The sequence below is a fragment of the Stenella coeruleoalba genome, assembly GCF_951394435.1.
Source record: "Stenella coeruleoalba genome assembly, chromosome: X".
NCBI lineage: Eukaryota > Metazoa > Chordata > Mammalia > Artiodactyla > Delphinidae > Stenella > Stenella coeruleoalba.
The window spans coordinates 109,497,848-109,516,037 of NC_137152.1; positions in this window are offsets into that span (position 1 = coordinate 109,497,848).

An 18,190-nucleotide genomic window follows, 5' to 3' on the forward strand; every position below is an offset into this window, starting at 1 on the left:
AATGTGTGGTGTGGCCAGTAAACCGAAAAGAAAAGGTGACTTTACATTGTATTCATAAAAGACTAGTCTTCAGAACAAAGGAGCTCTGCTCTGGCCCCATTGATTAAGCAAACTCTTCCTGAGTCCTTGGGTTACATTTTGGCCACCACAAACCTGGGGGTGTCAGGGGATGGAGAGTGACAAGCTGGGTGGGGGGACTTCTTTTATTACCTGTCTCCCTACTAGACTGTAAACTCCATGAGGGCAGGGATCACACTTATTTCAGCCACCGCTCTATCCCCAGTAGGTCGAACAGGGCCTGTCACATAGAACTTTCTGTGCTCAGTTAATAGAACTGAGAGACTGAGTAGACGAAAGGAAAATCTTTTTCAGTCAGAACTGTTCAAGAGTACCACCCCCCTCCCCGACGCAGGTGAGATCCCTGCCACTGGAGGAATTCAGGGAGAGGCTGGAGTGCCATGTGGTGTGGGCACTGTAGAGGGGGTTCAGGGATCATTGGCTGACCTGGAAGCACCCCTCCCCACAAGGCTTAGAATAACATCCATGGTGGGAAATGCAGAGGCCGACATGGTGTCTCTGGGTGGTCCCGATACCCTAGGCTGGCTGTGTGCTCAGAGGCACGTGACACATGAGTTCCCTCGTGTACTTCCTTACTCTTTCTTGCTCTCTCTTCCCTTCTATAATTTTTATTGAGGTATAATTGACATATAACATTATATTAGTTTCAGATATACAACATAATGACTCAATATTTGTATATGTTGTGAAATGATCACCGTAATAAGTCTAGTTAACATCCACCAGCACACATAGTTATGAATTTTTTTTCTTGTGATGAGAACTTTAAGATCTACTCTCTTAGCAACTTTCAAACATGCAATACAGTATTGTTAACTATAGTCGCCATGCTGTACATTATGCCCCCAGGACTTAATTATTTCATAACTGGAAGTTTGTACCTTTTGACCCCCTTCACCCATGTCTCCCACCCCATCTCATCTCCCACCTCTGGCAACCACCAATCTCTTCTCTATATCTATGAGCCTGTTTTTTTCCCCTTTAGATTGCACATATAAGAGAGATCATCGGTATTCGCCTTTCTCTGTCTGACTTATTTCACTTAGCATAATGCCTTCGAGGTCCATCCATGTTGTCAAAAATGACATGGTTTCACTCTTTTATGACTGAATAATATTCCATTGTATATATGTACCATATCTTCTTTATCCATTCATCCATCGATGAACACTTAGGTTGTTTCCATATCTTGGCTATTGTAAATAATGCTGCAACGAACATGGGGGTGCATATATCTTTTTGAATTAGTGGTTTTTTTCGGATAAATACCCAGAAATGGAATTGCTGGATCACACGGTAGTTCTATTTATAATTTTCTGAGGATCCTTCATACTGTTTTCCATAGTGGCTACACCAATTTACACTCCCACCAGCTCTTCCCTTCTATTTTGATTTTACAGGTTGTCTTGGGAGTATCTTGCAGTAACTGTACTAAAATCAGGCAATACTCGCTTATCATCCTCAGTGACTGAGAATGTTGGTGCTGCTAATCTAGCCAGCTCCTTGGAGGCGCATCCCCACTCTGTGAAGAAAATATCTTTAATAAATATTAACCTTAATAAAAACTCATGGTTCTGACGAAACAGAGTAAGAAACTCTTTCAGAAGTCATGAGTGCTACCCCAAAGGGGACCTTCAGTTGAAGAAACCCCAGTTCACGATATACAAGTGAACAATGAGGGAGTCATTACTTACTGTGTAGAAGTTGTTGCACTAACAATGCCCTTTAATAGGTGACTGGCTGGTGGGTGAGGAGAGAGGTCAGGCTCGGGATTTCAGAGACTGGATCTGGTGAGTTTTTCCTCTTTATTGAATGCGCTGCAAGGCATGTCCATAAATCTTGTCATTTCAGAGGCTCCTTTGGCCATACTATTAAAGGCAAACTCGTGACTTACTGGGGGCTGTGGGGAGGCTCAAACTCCCTGTGTAAGTCATGAGAAGATGGATTTTTCCCCTCTGTATATGTTGAAGCTGAAATGAGAATCCAGTCAGTGCTGACAGGGGGAAAGGTGAGAGAGAGAGAGAAACATCTCAGGCTTGTGAAGTTGCTGAAATTACACTGGGTGAGCATCTGCAGGTTTGTTTTCTAAAAAAAGAAAGGAAAAAGGCAAGAAAGAAAAAGAGGAAGAGGGAAATAGAAAGGGAGGAAGGAAGGAAGGAAGGGAGGGAGGAAGGAAGGAAGAAAGGGAGGGAGGAAGGAAGGAAGGAAGGGATTGAAGGAGGGAGGGAGAGGAAGGAAGGAAAATTGAGTGGATTTGTGACAGGATGTGAGAAAGGGAACGGCCCATTATTCCATGGCCATTTTCTTTCAGCCTAGAAACTCTATCATGTGAAAACCTCATCATAGTCCTGAAAATTAAATTCTATAAACAGAGAGATTTAGTGTACCAAATGATCCCAAATGAGAGATGGTATAGGATGCAGAGCCCACCCTGGTCCCCAAGCCTTCTGGCTGAAGGAGGCTGCTCCAGGTTGCCACCTTGCTAGCAGAGAGACGGTGTTTATTGATAGTGAGTGTCAAACGCTGGAGAGATTTGTGGATGGTTAGGCTGATACTGTCTTTTGATCTCCATCTGTAGAGGGAAGAATGAGGCTTGCCTTGTTCTCTTACATAACTTAATTCCAGAATGAGGGCCCAAAGAGCTTCGAACAATGTGACCTAGGTACTGCTGGCTGATCCCCAAATGTTCCTCATTTGTCTTTACTCTTCTGTTAATGAGAGAAAATATGCCTGTAATCTAGTGCAGGGCCAGGCAGCTCTGTTCACACAGTCTCTATCTATTCTGGAGATGAAAGGGAAAATGTTCAACAGATGGATATTTCTAAAGGCTACCATCCTTTGCTTTTTTTTGAAGCTACACATCTGTTAGATATGATTACAACAATCCCTACGGGGCTGAAACACAAGACGCTTGCCTTGGACACCAAAATCTCGACTCAACAGCCCACTCGGGAGCCATTTAGGATACGGCCTTTTTGTGATATTTCTCAAGTTTAATGGATATGGGAAAACACCAAGGTTGTTCAAACGACCTGATATCATGAATCTTTCCCAGAAATTTTAGCTTCAGGATGACATGTGGAAAAATATTCTAAGCACTAAATCCTAAAACTCATGTTCTCAGCCTCACGCCTTGAAGTTTCTTGGGAAGCCATGGAGACACCTTCAGTCTTTGCAAAGCAAGAGAACCTCCATCCCAAAGGCCATTCAGGAAAGAAATGGGAGGGCTGGGGTAGAAGGCAGGGGAGTTTCTGTGTCTTCAGTAGATCCAAACAAGGGAAGCTCAAGCATCCGATAAAAGAAGGCCAAAGTGAGAAAAGACCCAAGACAAAATCAACTTGGTTCCTACAGCGTTCTTTCCACAACCTCAGTTGCACGTACTATGACCCCCAAGTTTCTGTGGTGCACTGAAATGGGTAATTTGCAGTTGTAAAAAACAAACATCAACAGCCTCTCAAACAGGGTTTAACTGGGTTCTTCCCTTTCCTACCAGCTATGTTGGTTTCACATACACATGGCCCAAGATAGACCCTGCTAAATGCTGTGTGACCTCCAGGTTGCGGAAGAAAGTATTTTGGCACATTCGAGGAAAACTTGAAAGTGGGTTCCCTCGTTTGTTTCTCATTCTTTCCTTTTCCCGTCTCTATAGTTGGCAATATAGACTAGACCCAATCTTTCAGCAGATGGGGAAAAGAGAACTTGGGAAAAGCTCTGCTCCTGGGAAAAGACCGACAGGATAGGAGTTGGGAGGGGGTGGGTGTTTGGTAAGAGAAAAAAAATGATCAAGGAAACACCTACTGTTTACTCTCCTCAATTCTTAGCAGAGGGTCTTTGGACAAATCATGTAACCACTTGGATCTCAGTTGCCTGATTCATAGCATGTAGAGAACGATAACATTGATTTGTCCAAGGTAGGGGAGTTGAACTGGTCATCACTTGAGATCACATCCAACTCTGCTACCTAGGATCAGCAGGGCTTGTTCTGGGCCCACAGACAGCCATTGTCTCTGAACTCTGTTAATGGCTGAACTGGTTTATGATCCAGAAGAAAAAGTAAGCTATCACATCTCGGCACAGCCCACAGCTGCTCTCTGGCCCCTTTCTCTTTACTAGGCTGGAATCTGAGGAAAGGCAAGTCCAGGATGAGTTGGTGAGGTTTGCTTGTCTCCCCATAAGCCTCCCCAAACCTTTCCTCTAACTGTGGCCTGGTTAGAAAGAAAAGTGGCCTTTTTCCTCCTGCTGCCTCTGTCCCGAGAGGATGCAGCACAGCTGGAACACAGTGTGGACAACCAGTACAGAAAATCTAAGCTCGCAAGATTCCTTTTGGGGCGGAGCTGGAGAGCCTGAATTCCCAGATGGACAGAGCCACCACATCAACCCTCTGTTGCTCTGAGTGAGGCAGCCTAGCCTCTTTCCATCTCTCCCAAAGGTAGGATGCGCACCAGCAGAGGCCGGAGCAAAAGGGGACTCGGGAACAAAGGAGGCTTTCTTCAGCACAGTGACCTTCCATAAGTCACTTAACCCTTCCATGCCCCTTGCCGCCATGTGACTCAAGTCATAATTTATTGGTTACAAACGTTTCAGTTGCTCAATGAAAAGTAGTGGAAAAAGGGTGAACTTGTATAGTTACTCTACTAAGGAAACTTTGTCCATTCAAAGTCAGGTTACAGAGTGGCCTTTTATTTTAATTAAAAAGCATCTGGAAATTGAAAAGCCTGTTTGGCCCAGGGCCTCCTTGGAGAGTAATTGATGCGTGTCATCTGGCCAGGCCATCCCATGGTTCCCTCCGTGAGGGCCGCGGGGGTGGGGGAGTGGAGGCTGCCTAGGCCTGGTGCACTTTCTGTGACTGGAGCAGATAAGCTCTAGTGCACATGCTCCCTCCGCAGACTTGACGGGGGCTGTTCCTGCATACCATCCTCAACTAGCGCCGCCCCACAGACCCAGGCTTCCATGCCTCTGGCTTTGTTAACGTCATTCGGAGGGCAAAGGATCTCTGACTTTAAGCTTGTATTTCCGGAGAGATGGTTAGAGAACCCAATGCCAGGGAGTGTTCCTGCATTCCCTGACAACCAGCACTGATAGCACAAACATTTCTAGATAACCTCTTGTGTCTGGCTTTTTCTGTGGGCAACGTGATCCCGGGCCCTCGCAGAACACAGAATGACTGGACGGAATGGCACGCTCACTAGATGGGGAGAGAGAAAATCTGTCTCATATCTGACTGGCTTTCAAGAGGTCCCTTCTCTTGTATGGGCTTCACTCTCCTCCTCAGGGAAAAGTTATCTGTGGGTCCCAAACGATAGATTCATCACAGACTCTACTGTGCAGCATAAGATAGTGGTTAAGAGTATGAACTGCCTGTAATGTACATGATAAATGTAATTAACACGACTGTACATTATACACAAAAGCTGTTAGGAAAGTAAATGCTAAGGGTTCTCATCACAAGGAAAAACATTGTTTCTCTATTGCTTTAATGTTGTATCTCTATGAGACGATGGATGTTCACTAAACTTACCGTGGTCATCATTTCATGACGTACGGAAGTCACATCTTTACGCTGCACACCTTAAACTTATACAGTGCTGTATGCCAATTAGATCTCAATAAAACTGGAAGGGAAAAAAAGAGTATGGACTGTGTGGGTTTGAATTCCAACCCTACCACATCTTACTTGAATGACTTTGGGCAAATTACTAAACCTCCCTGTGCCTCAGCTTCCTCACTGAGGAATGGCAATATTAAAATTATTACTATGAGGATTAAATGAGTCAATATTTATGAAGAACTTAGAACAGTAGAAGTAAGGGCGATGTAGTAAGTCTTTGTCACATAAGTAAACCTGTTCCAAATGCAGGGTTCTGGACCTTGCCCTGGGATATTTTGACTTAGTGGGTCTGGAATGGGCCTTGGTAATATGGATTTTTTTTTTTTTTTTTTTTTTTTTTTGCTGTACGCGGGCCTCTCACTGTTGTGGCCTCTCCCGCTGCGGAGCACAGGCTCCGGACGCGCAGGCTCAGCGGCCATGGCTCACGGGCCCAGCCGCTCCGCGGCATGTGGGATCTTCCCGGACCGGGGCACGAACCCGCGTCCCCTGCATCAGCAGGCGGACTCCCAACCACTGCGCCACCAGGGAAGCCCCGGCAATATGGATTTTTAAAAAGCCCTCTGGGTGATTCCGATGCCCAGGCACTAGATGGTCCTTAAGCTCCCATCTAGCTGTGCACCATGAGAGAGGTGCATTCACTCAACAAATATTCACTGAGGGACTACTGTGTGCTAGGCACTGTGCTTGGTACTGGGGATACAGCAGTGAACAAGTCAGGCATGAACTCTGCCTCAAGAAGCTTACCTTCTAGTGGAGAGAGACAAATATTAAAGAAGGAACTAGATAAAGCCATAATAAACTAAACAAATGCCTGATATAAAATAATTTCAGAGAGTAATAAGTGCTCTGGAGGAAACAAAAGAAAACAAGGTGACTGTCAGGGTCCTACTTTCATGAGGGTCACCAGGGAGGCCTCTTAAAGGAAGTCATAGCAGCTGACAACACTTATATTATACTATCTACGGGAACAGCTAGTGCAAAGACCCTGAGGTCTTGAGGAAGAAGCTGAAAGGATTCAAGGAACGAAAACAAGACCAGAGTGACTGGACTATGGAAAGTGACGGTGAGAATGGCAGGAAGTGGGGTTGGTGAGGTAGGTGGGAGCCAGATAATGGGGACCATGGTAGAGTAGATTCTAAGTGTACTAGAAAACCATTAAGGGTTTTAAGCCGATGGGGGTGTGTGTGATATGTTCTGATTTATACTTTTCAGAGATTGATTTGCCTGCTGTGTGAGGCAAGGGTTGAAGCAGGGGGACCAGTTGGGAGGCCGTTATCGTGAGTGAGGCAAGAGATGACAGTGGCTTGGACAAGGATAGCAGTGGTGAAGGTGGTGAGACATGGTCAGACTCTGGATATATCTTAAATATGAAACCAACAGGACTTTTCAATGGATTAGATGTGGGCGATAGGGAAAGACAGAAATCCGGAATGAGTCCCAGGTTTTTGGTCTGAGCAGCTGGACGGATGGGGATACCAGCCCTCCCTTTTCCACCGGCTAGAACTTCTACCTGTACCCTATTCGCTTGCCTCCCTGCTGGCCCTGCATTCTTCACAGAGCAGCCAGGCTGAACTTCTCAAAATGCACATCAGGCCATATCACTGCCCCCCGGCTCCAGCCTCAGTCTAATGGTTTCCCATCCCACTTAGTATAAAACCAAAGTCCTTTCCATGACCCACAATTCCCTACGTGCTCTGGTTCCTGCTAACGCCCCCCAAATCATTTCCTGCCGCTCTTCTGGTCAGTCTCTATGCAACAGTCAGCCTGACTCCTTGTTTTTTCTCGAATGTGCGAAGGAGGAGCGAACATGCGAAGGAGGAGCCTTTCTAAAGCCTTTGCATTTGCTGTTCCCTCTGCCTCTAGCACCTTCCCCCAGACCTTCCCATATATTATATACTATATAGTTATCCACTTATTAGCCATCTCCCTACGGTCTAGTATAATTTCCATGAGGTCAGGGACTTTGCTTTGTTCTCCACTGTATCTCCAGTGTCTATAATATCCCTGGTGCATTGTAGGTGCAGTGGGTTGAATGATGGCCCCTAAAAACATATGTCCATGTCCTAACACCGAGAACCTGTGAGTGTGACCTTATTTGGAAAAGGGGTGTTTGTTGATGTTACTGCGATAAGGGTCTTGAGATGAGATCACGTGGATTATGGGGATGGGCCTTAAGTCCAACGACAAGTGTCCTCATAAGAGACACACAGAGGAGAGATAGGAGAAAGCCACGTGAAGACAGAGGCAGAGGCTAGAGCCATGCAGCCACAAGCCAAGGATTGCCTGGGGCTACCAGAAGTTGGAAGAGGCCAGGAAGGAGTCTCTCCTAGTGCCTTTGGAGAGAGCATGGTTTTCTGCTGACACCTTGATTTGGGACTTCCGGCCTCCAGAACTGTAAGAAACAACATGTTTCTGTTGTTGGAAGCCTTACCAAGTTTGTGATAATTTGTTACAGCAGCCATATGAGTCTAATACAGTAGGTGTGCAATATTGTATAAGGTAAGAATGAATATATAAGGGCAAGAACAAGATGGGAAAAGGGCAAGGTCGAGAATCAGGAGTTCGCTGTTGGACATGTTGTCTGAGATGCCTGTCACCCGTGGAAGAGAGATGGCAGTGGATATATGAGACAGGAGTGGGCAGGAGAGGGCACAGTTAGAGACTTCCACTCGGGGAGCCATCAACCCCGGGGTTAGGTGGTATCACCACTGGCGACGGTGTGGTTGAGAGTTGAGAAAAGGGCTGAGGAGACAGTTGTGTTTACAGCGCTGTTCCTATTCAGCAGTGCTTCTCAACCTGAGGTGATTGTGCCCCTCCCTGTGCCCCCCACCGCCAGCAAAGGACATTGGCAATGTCCAGAGGTGTGTTTGGTTGCCACAGCCTGGGGGAGGGGATGCTATTGTCATCTAGTAGGTGGAGGCCAGGGACACTGCTAAACCTCCTACGACGCATGGAAGAATTTTCTGGCCCCCAAACTGTCAGTAGTGCAGAAGTTGAGAAACGTGGGTACATAGGGAGGGATTAGCTTAAGTCTCCTGGATTTGTGTTTTTTAACCTGTTTTGTGCCACGCACATTTTCCTTCCTAAACTTTTATTTAGAAACAATTCAGGAAAGAGATCAAGAGGTGGCAACCAACTCTCCATGACTGGTTTATTGTGTGATCTTGAGCAAATCACTTCCTTTTTTCCTCAGCTTCTGGGTCCTCTGGGTGGGGATGGGTGAAGGTGGAGAGGAGTCTGGTTCCATTAGCTGCTTGCCGAGCTTCCTGCCAGGACCTAGAATCTGCGTATTCTTTCCCCCTAAAGACAGTAAATTCCCACTTGGTCAAGCTATTGGGCAGAGTTTTCAGGACTAGCTGGCAAAGAGCAGAATGCAAACTACCTCCTGGGCACAGAGACTACATTTTCTAGGACAGCCCCAATTTCAAACATTCTATCACCCTGAATCCCCAGAAGGACATGGATACTTTTGTGTTCCAATATTATTTAGAAAGTGTTCTCCTAACACTGTAAGTGCCGGGCACTATTCTAAGTGCTCTATGCGCATCACTTCATTTAACCCTCACAATGACCCTGCAAGATAATACCATTATTATTCCCTTTTACAGATGAGGAAACTAGGGATCAGAGGTTAAGTAAACTTGATTAGGGTCTCACAGCCAGCAAATGACAGAGCTGAGATGAAGACCCAGGTCTGCCTGCTGCTAATTGCACCATCTTAGGACCCCATCACCTGAATTTCCACACCGCGTCCCAATGTGCCCTGGAGCTGTAAGGGAAGAGAAGAAGAGAAACAGGTCCTGCCTCAAATGTTCCTTATTTCTTTGTCTTTGGAAGGGCTTCTGTATGAACAAGTATTCTGAAAAAGGAAAACATCTTCCCCTATCCCCACGTCTCTTGTGTGTGGCCTCTCGGGAAAATTACCCAGTTCAGGGCTTGGAAAATCTGTTCTATATGCGGGACAGTGGCTGTAATTCTAGACTTTTCATTTGGCTGCCTTAATTAACGCCAATATCCAAATGTTTATGCACTGCACTTTGATTTAGAACAGGGTATATGTGGTGGTGCGGAGGGCCATTTGGGAAGATACTGGACCGTTAGCCCTGGCTCTTTCCTCCCTTCCTGAAGTCAGGAGGAACCAAACCTAATAGAAAACTGTAAAAGATTCCAGTATCTAGAGGTCAACCCCTTCATTGTACAGGTGAGCATATGGAATTTCAAGGGCCTAAGACTTGCCCAGAATCACACAAGCAGGTTGGGGGGAAAATTGTGATCAGATTTATGTGACCAGGCCAGGAAAATTCTGCATTTCAAGGGGTTCTCATCAGAGAAGGGGCAGAGGATCGTTCCTTCTTCTCTGGACCTAAAATTGTATTTGTTGCTCTTTTGTTAGGGCATCATTGTTGTTTCCACAGGCTCCCTGGGAAGCTAGGAATTACTTTACCTTGGAGGAACCTACCCAAATTCATCAGTGGCCATTAACAGAGTTAAATAACCAAACTACGGTCACAATACTATGTGGTATGAGAATCACATGAGTGGTGAACACTTTGGTTGTCGAGGAGGAGATCCTCTTGGGAAGATGTCATTGAGAAAATGAGGCTGCCTTAGAGGATAATAAGAGAGAAGTGGAGATACTGTTTCTAGCAGAGGGGATAGGCTGAGGCTAAGTGCAGACATGGAGCCGTAATATACACACAGTCTCAACACACGCACACGCACGTGCACAGACACATTCATTAATTCAACAACTACTTATTATGCCTTTTTTTTTTCTTTTTTGGCTATGCCACTTGCTGGAACTTAGTTCCCCGACCAGAGATCGAACCCACGCCCCCTGCACTGGAAGCACGGAGTCTTAACCACTGGACCTCCAGGGAACGCCAGCAACTACTTATTAAGCACCTACTCTGTACCAGGTCCTGGAGATATTATCGATTTAGGAGTCTCTCTGCAGAGGACCACAAATTTAAAATAAGGTGAATACAATAAAATGGCAATAATAAGGATGGGCATAAAGCAGGCAAGGATGAAAAAATATGAAGATGAATGTAAGCCCTACAAAGGCACAGAACTTTTGTTTTTATTCACTGTTGACTCCAGAGTGCCAAGCACAGTCCCTGGGACATGGCTGGAACTCAAAAAATATTTGTTGGAAAAGAAAAGAATTTGTCATCATGATCAGAAACAACATCATCATGGTTGGAACTAGATGGCGTACCAAGAGGCCACAGTGAAAAGATTCTAATCCCCTTTTTTGACTCAGTTTTTTCTCCTATTTGGGTATCAGTTTCCCAATTTGTACAACAAGGTGCTTTTTTCTCAGCTTTTTATTTTAAAAATACTCCATAAATGACGTTATGCCCTTATCATTGCATTACATCAAGAGGCACATTATGTAAGTTTGCTCCATTGTTGGTGATGTTAGGTTTGTAAATTCAAAGGTGAAAAATACTTTTACAATGGAGCAACTGAGCAGACACCACCATAAACAAGAAATTAAACTAACATAGCCTTGTGGCCTAGAGTTTCAGCATATATTGATTATCATTGCTTGAATCCACTATTAAGATGATGGTTGCAAAACCATCTATGATTTTGATTCTTCTATGATTCTTCTATATCATAGAAGAATTCTATGATATAGAATTCTATGATTTCTTCTATATTTATTTTCTGGCATTCTTCTGGGGAAGGTGATTTTTAAGGCCCTTTCTGACTCAGAAATTCTGTGCTTTTATAGTTAAACTTGGTTTAAATTATCTGGTAGCAGGCACTTTAGAGAGTAGCGCCAATGACAAATGAAATTCCTCACAGGGCAGTTGGATGAAACATGGAGCCCAGGCCGTTGGGCCAGTCAGGGAGGCAAACAAGCTCATATGGGTTCTGAGAAGCTCAAGGCGGAAGGACAAACCCTTTGGCCAAATGGCTCCTCCTGTCTTGATCAGGGTTACTGATCAAGGTTACTGAAGCCTAGCCTTGCCCTAGGTGCCTCCCTACCTGCTCTTAACTAAGATGTAAGAAGATCAAATGGCCTAGGAGAAGTGTCATATAAATTCCTTTAAAGCCAAACTCAGACAGTAAGTGGAGATAAAGTAAAGGAACATATGAACTCTTCAACTGGGAAACCAAGATGTCGTCTTCATCCCAGTCCAGTTTATAAGTGGTAGAGGTAAGCTGGGAAATATGTGCAGTATTATTTGTTCAGTTTCAATGTTTTCTTTTTCCCTTCCTTCATCTCCACAATTTTTCATGAAGTCCCAGTACACTAAGGAAAATCAAGTTGTACAAAAGTACGAAATTTTCCTTTTTCCTGTGATCGAAGCTAAAAATTAATTTTTGGGGTATAGTTTCAACAGTGAAATGGGATACGGCTTAGTCCAGTGGGCCCTGGGACCATCCCAGAAATTCCATGGCTATTTCTCCCACCATCTGCAGGGATCTGAGAGATGTCATCTAGAGCATCCTTTCTGTGTCATTGTGGGCCTACTTACCCTCCACTGTAAACAGCAAAAATGGAGACATGAATTTCACAAGCTGGTTCAGATGGGCCTACTCAGGAGTCTAGAATCTAGGTTCCTTTACTAGAAGAGACTCTGGTCAGCTTCCACCACATGATGGCACAAAGATCTGAGTGTTACAAATCTTTTCCGCCATGGATTGCTGGAGGCTTGCAAACAGTGGGCTTGTATCATTTATCTTTCTCTGCTTCCCATCACAGACTAATTCAGCTGAGACTGAAAACAGATGATAGGGCTGGCTTTGGATAAAGTCGGGGATAAGACTCTTCCAGAGTCCTGTCCATAACACTGAGCCCAAACATGGAGTGCCTGTGTGACTTGAAAAATATTGCAAAACCATCCACACAAGCTATTGTGGCAAGAGGTTTGGAAGGATACTTATTCTCCCATGGAAGGCCTTCTTCTGGAGCTGCCACAAAGTCAACACTGGCTTTGTGCCCAAACCCTGTTGGTGGCAACATCAGTCTGTGTGGGTACCATGTGTAAGGCCTGAATATTGAGTTGGGCGTCTGCGATCAGGTTGACCCAGATCTTTAGGAAAGAGCTAAGTGGGTGTGCCCACTGTAGGCAAGCTGGCAGAAGTCTCTTGTACACTGCATGGTTGGACTGACCTGGGTTGGAATGCCCAGACAAAAAGAGATGGGGTAATCTCCTTGTCACCTTGATGGAAAGCTGGCCACATTAACTGATGATCAATCTTAGATCGGAATTAGGCTGAGGGGTGGAGTGCGAGAAAAGGACTGAGGATAGGACTTGTACACAATGTGTAAGAGGTTGGTAGGATAACCAGTAGTCTAAACTGAGTTCCAAGGGAATGGAGCGCACCTGGTGCTAAGAATTTCCCCCCATCACCCTCAACAGGAGGATCCCTTTTTGCATAGCTCATCCTGACCCCCAACTACATGAAGGCAAATGAATGTCCCTCTAAAACTTCTGATGGAGGGACTTCCCTGGTGGTGCAGTGGTTAAGACCCTGTGCTCCCAATGCACGGGGCCCAGGTTCAATCCCTAGCCAGGGAACTAGATCCCACATGCATGCCACAACTAACAGTTCTCATGCCACAACTAAGAAGCCAGTGAGCCACAACTAAGGAGCCCACCTGCTGTGACTAAGACCTGGCACCACCAAATAAATAAATAAATATTAAAAAAATAAATAAAACTTCTGATGGAAGCTCAGAATTTGGCATCATTCCGGAAGTAAGAGAGTTTTAGGGATTGAATCTCATTATCTCCTCAATAGGCAGGATCTTATCAAATGCTCTGCCATTAAAAAAAAAAAACCCTGTAAAAAAATAAAAAATTAAAAAAAACAAAAAAACCCCCACTGCAGTTCATCTCTGCTTTGATCTAGTATTTTCTTATTTATGCTTCTGCTACCAACAAACTGAAAATCTCGTAAGTTTCCCATTTACATTCTAGGGAGACAAGTTGTGTGTCTTAGCTACTTCTCATTGCCCTCCTGAGTACATTTTTTTCTTGCTAGGCCACGTCATACAAAGGTCATCCACCATGACATAACACTATACATAGAGAATCCTAAAGACACTACCAGAAACTACTAGAGCTAATCAATGAATTTGGTAAAGTAGCAGGATACAACATTAATGCACAGAAATCTCTGGCATTCCTATACACTAATGATGAAAAATCTGAAAGAGAAATTAAAGAAACACTCCCATTTACAGCTGCAACAGAAAGAATAAAATATCTAGGAATAAACCTACCTAAGGAGACAAAAACCTGTATGTAGAAAACTATAAGACACTGATGAAAGAAATTAAAGGTGATACAAACAGATGGAGAGATATACCATGCTCTTGGATTGGAAAAATCAACATTGTGAAAATGACTATACTACCCAAGCAACCTACAGATTCAATGCAATCCCTATCAAACTACCAATGGCATTTTTCAAGGAATTAGAACAAAAAAAGTCACAATTTGTATGGAAACACAAAAGACCCTGAATAGCCAAAGCAATCTTGAGAAAGAAAAACGGAGCCAGAGGAATCAGGCTCCCTGACTTCAGACTATACTACAAAGCTACAGTAATCAAGACAGTAAGGTACTGGCACACAAACAGAAATATAGATCAATGGAACATGATAGAAAGCCCAGAGATAAACCCATGCACATATGGTCATCTTATTTTTGAGAAAGGAGGCAAGAATATACAATGGAGAAAAGACAGCCTCTTCAATAAGTGGTGCTGGGAAAACTGGACAGCTACATGTAAAAGAATGAAATTAGAACACTCCCTAACACCATACACAAAAATAAACTCAAAATGGATTAAAGACCTAAATGTAAGGCCAGACACTATCAAACTCTTAGAGGAAAACATAGGCAGAACACTCTATGACATAAATCACAGCAAGATCCTTTTTGACCCCCCTCCTAGAGAAATGGAAACAAAAACAAAAATAAACAAATGGGACCTAATGAAACTTAAAAGCTTTTGCACAGCAAAGGAAACCATAAACAAGACCAAAAGACAACCCTCAGAATGGGAGAAAATATTTGCAAACAAAGCAACTGACAAAGGATTAATCTCCAAAATTTACAAGCAGCTCATGCAGCGCAACGTCAAAAAAAAAAAAAAAAAACCCAATCCAAAAATGGGCAGAAGACCTAAACAGACATTTCTCCAAAGAAGATATACAGATAGCCAACAAACACATGAAAGAATGCTCAACATCATGAATCCTTAGAGAAATGCAAATCAAAACTACAATGAGGTATCACCTCACACCAGTCAGAATGGATATCATCAAAAAATCTAGAAACAATAAATGCTGGAGAGGGTGTGGAGAAAAGGGAACACTCTTGCACTGTTGGTGGGAATGTAAATTGATACAGCCACTATGGAGAACAGTATGGAGTTTCCTTAAAAAACTACAAATAGAACTACCATATGACCCAGCAATCCCACTAGTGGGCATATACCCTGAGAAAATCATAATTCAAAAAGAGTCATGTACCGCATTGTTCATTGAAGCTCTATTTACAATAACCAGGACATGGAAGCAACCTAAGTGTCCATCGACAGATGAATGGATAAAGAAGATGTGGCACATGTATACAATGGAATATTACTCATCCATAAAAAGGAACGAAATTAAGTTATTTGTAGTGAGGTGGATGGACCTAGAGTCTGTCATACAGAGTGAAGTTAAGTCAGAAAGAGAAACACAAATACTGTATGCTAACACATATATATGGAATCTAAAGAAAAATGTTCTGATGAACCTAGGGGCAGGACAGGAATAAAGACGTATACGCAGAGAATGGACTTGAAGACATGGGGAGGGGGAAGGGTAAGCTGGGACGAAGTGAGAGAGTAGCATTGACATCTATACACTACCAAATGTGAAATAGATAGCTAGTGGGAAGCAGCCACATAGCACAGGGAGATCAGCTTGGTGCTTTGCGACCACCTAGAGGGGTGGGATAGGGAGGGTGGGAGGGAGGGAGATGCAAGAGGGAAGAGATATGGGGATATATGTATATGTATAGCTGATTCACTTTGTTATACAGCAGAAACTAACACACCATTGTGAAGCAATTATACTCCAATAAAGATGTTAAAAAAAAAAGGTCATCCACCAGCTAATAGACTGACTATTCTTGGGTCAGCTGCCCATCCATGACCTAAGAAGTCACCATTCTATTTTCAAGGAATAGTCTAGGGCCATTTTCTTCAGCAAGGGACTGTGGGCTGCGTAGTTTCCCTTAGAAGGCAGTGGTGGAGATGGCAGACGCCATAACTTACGTGTCTGGTCTAAGATTTATGACAGCATAATGGCTGCAGAGGAGAGATAATTAGAGGCCTACCGGACAGCCCTTACATCGGAATGTGTAGATGGTCATCTATTTCAGCTTTACCTAAAGCTGGCCCTAGGCAAAGCCCTCAAATTCCGTAGCGTATATACAGGGCCATCCCTGGCTTGGACTATGTAGGCCCGCCTTGCCCGAGCTTCTCTATTGATGGCAGAAGGGGATGGTGGAGAATAAATGGCTTTTCCCATCTTGGAAGGCTGCCTGGCCCCTCCAGAGGGCCTCAGCAGAGCAGCTGTCGGCCTCTACAGAGGAGTAGCTTTGGACCTGCTGAGTGGGTGGCCATGTGTCATGTGTCCTTCCTGAGGAACATGCACCGACTTGCATCCTCTGCTATATTTGAACTGTTGAAAGTAGACCCAGCAGGAACTAAGCATGTACAGCATTAAGTGGCAACACCAGATCGTTACATTGACTGGTCTGAGGCTCAGAGTGAAACAAGAGCTGAGCCCAGCACCAGAAACATAGGCGTCCCTTCTCAAATTCCTCACTCAGGTGCCACTGTCCTTTTGCTTAGGTGAGCTCCAAAACTCGTGCCCATGCTGGGCCACCGGCTGGTGGGCACAGGAAGTGAAACATGCAAATAGATGGAATACAGCAGCCTGGATTAAATGGCATCTTTTCTTTTTAGGGGTCATGAATGGGAATATATTGGATATTTCATGTGAATGGAAAAAACTGTGTGGAGTCTAGTACCTGGTGAAAGAACAGGTAAGGTCTTCTGAGAGGAGCTCAAGATTGGGTTTAAAAGCCAATTTTCCAAAAACACAGGGCTCACTGGGATGCTTCAGGTCAGGAGACTCTGTATACATCTTCTTTGACAAGGAAAATACAACATTTTGTCTATTTGGCCCTGTTGGGGAGAGCAAGGCAGGCAACAGCAGCTCTCTTGCACTCTGAAAGGTTGTGTTCCCTTATCAGGGTGTGTAACCGATATTCTCCCCTGCCCAGTATCTAAGGAGTCATTTTGAGACAGACATCTGTTCAGCAATCTGAGAGCCCCAGACAGAAGACAGAGACATTCATTTTCCTTTACTCATAGTGCAGAGGCCAGGGAGGACTGACTTTGTGGCAGTGTTCCATCCTGGCCTGGATTGCAGTTGATCTGGGGAGAACAATCCAGGATGACACTTAGGCACTGTCCAAACGGCCTTGGATTACCAAACGAGTCCCAGAAGCCAGCTAGGAGAATGCTTTGGAACCTGAAATGGATGTAAGCCAAGGGGCCCTTAATCGGAGGTCTGCTGTTGATGAGGTTACAATGTGGTGAAGTGGAAGAGGGCTCATCTGGGAATCAGGACCTCTGGGTTACAGCCCACAACGAACTCACTGCATGACCTTGATCAAATCCATCTCCTTCTCTGAGCCTCTCTGTCTCCAATCTGTGCAACTAAGGGTGGAACTAGATGAGTTAGGAGTTCCTGTCCAGCTGTGTAATTCTATGGTTTGAAGATGGGAAAGTTGGTGGCCGAGAGTATCTCTTGCAGGGTAAAGTGCCAAACCCAGGGTATAACGAGGCGGTCAGAATTGCTGGTTTGACTTTTATGTGGGCTGGTTAGTTTTTATTGAAAAGTAAATAAAGAAAAATGCCTTTCTCTGGCTAGACCTCTCCCTTCATCCCAGCCAGCCATCTTGTTTGGCACAGGAGGACTAGGTGAGAGGGTGAAGCACTTCGTATGAGCCCTGAATACTGCTGGACAAATACTTTGAAACCCAGCCCTATTCAGGGTAGGTCAGCAGTGGTCAGCTTCCTCAAGGTAGGACAGCACTTGCATTATTATAATAATTTTGTTAAGATCCTCTTTCAACCTCCTGTGAATCATAGGCAGAAGACAATGGGTCTTAGTTTGAGCTCTGCATTGGTCAGCTATACAGACAGCAATGTGCTCAGGGCCAGTGCTGACCCTTGATGAATTCAGGAAGGAGCTTAGGTTTCTCTTGGTTGCCCACTTCCAGAGCCCCAATTGCAGCTTGGCCCTTGCCCCTTTTCTTCTTCCAACATGACCAAGAATCATGGTTCTTAGCCTTCATCTTGGAAAACAATGAGATGAACTAATCCCAATAAGGAATTAGGTGATAATTCCAGAAGGGATGATAGCCTACCCTTTCGGAGGACGTATAATTTCACAGGGAATAAGTGCAA